This window comes from Sceloporus undulatus, chromosome 9, assembly GCF_019175285.1.
Source record: "Sceloporus undulatus isolate JIND9_A2432 ecotype Alabama chromosome 9, SceUnd_v1.1, whole genome shotgun sequence".
NCBI lineage: Eukaryota > Metazoa > Chordata > Lepidosauria > Squamata > Phrynosomatidae > Sceloporus > Sceloporus undulatus.
In genome coordinates, this window is record NC_056530.1 from 31,778,225 (window position 1) to 31,780,539 (window position 2,315).

Sequence of the window (2,315 nt, forward strand, 5' to 3'; positions counted from 1 at the left end):
TCTAGGTCCTTCGGCGCAACTCTGCCAGATGTTGACCATAGAGTTGCCTTGGAGAACCTAGAAGTTCCTAGAGAAGGCACTACTCTGGGCATTCGTAGGTCCTCCAGCGTGATTCTGTAGTCAAACCCTGGCACAAAGTTGACCACAGAGTTGCACTGGAGGACCTGGAGGTTCCTAGAGAGGTGTTCTCTTAGGTAAAACGAACAGTGGGTTTTTTGTATTTGTGGCTTTCTCACATTCACGGGGGGTCCTTCACCCCGAACCCCAGCCAATGTGGAGAGACCACTGTATCACAGCACTCACCATCACTTTTTGGATGTGATGTTCTGTGGGGGAGGAAATGTTGCTTGGTGTATCCACACTACAAAATTACATCAGTTTGATAACCGTTTAACTGTCATGGGGCCTTCTTGTGGGATCCTGGGTTCTGTACTTTAGTAAGAAGTGACCCTATAGTCTTCTTAGGCACCCGCCTGCGGATGCAGTGCCATCTCTTTCTCTGGGTCATTGCCTGGCAGAGAAGAAAAATGAAATAACCGCCAGGCCTCTGATCTTTTGCTAGGCTTGCCTCAAAGAGAGTCCGAAAGGGTCAGGGTGCCCTAATCCTCTTAACACAACGGTTTGCATCCGTGTTCATTTCCTCCTCCCAGCCTAGTGCCCTGGTTTGAGTATTAGACTTCAACTCTGAAGACCGGAGTTCGAATCCCCATTCAACCCACTTGGGCAAGTCTTGCTCTCTCAGCCGCAGAGGATGGCAATGGCAAACCCCCTCTGAACAAATCTTGCCAAGAAAACCCCATCATTAATATTATTTATAGGCTCGCCTTAAGTCGGAAATGACTTGAAGGCGCACAACGACAACAAACAAAGAGGTAATGCTAACAGTTAGACCAAATTCATTAACCATTGAGGAAACCAAAAGAGGCTTATAGGAAGAAAACTGTGATAGTTCATGTAAAATGATAATAAACCGAATAAAGCTGACCCAGGAAACATTAAACTGAATGTTGAAGTCGAAGGCCTTCACGGCCGGCATCCACAGTGTTTTTGTGGGTTGGCCATGTTCTAGAAGAGTTTATTCCTGACGTTTCGCAGGCATCTGTGCCTTTGGCATCTTTGTAACTGCAATGACGGCGTTTAAAATGGCATGGTTTGCGATGCCCTCTCTTGGCGGATGGGAGGCACGGCGGCATGCGAGAGGAAACAAGTGACTCAGTGGCTCCCAGACGTAAAAAGAAATAAAGAAATAAGAGGTTACTAGACGTTGCAAACGGCCGGTTATATAAGCATAAATTCCCAAGCTGGGATGGACGGAGGCGTCACGCTGCAAACGCCGATACTCTTGGTAGGCCTGGAGCTCGGCTGCTGCCTCCTGGGCTTGGAAAAGCTCCTTGGTGGGGAGAACAACAACTCCCAGCATCCCCCAGACGGTCAGTAGGGGATCCTGGGAGTTGTAACCAAAGTCGGCGTGGTGGTTTCTGTCTCAGAGGATATATCATCTCCTGATGGTCTCATTTTTTGGAAGGGAATGGCAAATGCAAACTGGAAATGCAAACTGCCGCCGAGTTTAGTATCTTGGCTTTTAAGTTCGGACTAAAACCCATTGTGGATCAAGTGCCATCACACAGCATGGGAGCCACTCGCTCTGGTGTAGCCGATAAAAGGAACTTTTCTAAGCTCCGAATCAAGGTTTTGGGGGGCTGAGACCAAGATGAAATGCGGATTTGATACATCAACAAGAGTAGACTCAATAGGTCTACTCTATATTTGGGGCTGAAAATGAGAATCGAGCCTAAATGGCTGGCCTGTAAGCTGGACTAAGGCCAATGTGGTGTTATGTTTTGAGCATCGAACTATGACTCTGGAGGCCAGGGTTCGAATCCTGGCTCAGTCATGAAACCCATTGGATGGCCTTGGGTAAGTTGCACTCTCTCAGCCTCTGAGGATGGGGCAATAGCGGTTGTGGAGAAATGTCCCAAAAGCATTACATGTCTTCTTATTGTGAGCTGCCTTGGGGTCTCTTTCTGGGAGAAAGGCGGCATAGAGACTAAACAAAGGAATAAAGAGGAATGAGGAGCTCAGGGTTCTCATTCAAAGAACAAAACCTGCGCACCATGAGCAGGATGAAAACGAAAGGGCCTCTCCTCCAATCCCTCCAAAGGAACCTTGCGTAAGGAGATAATCGGAAACCCCTCCCTTCCGTTTTGGTCAACTGGGTCCTTCCTATTGTTTCATGCGCAGGAGACAATGCCATGCCGCGCCATGCCGCTGCTTTGCGCCACTGAGGCTGCCCTTTGGACGTTTGTGAATGAGGC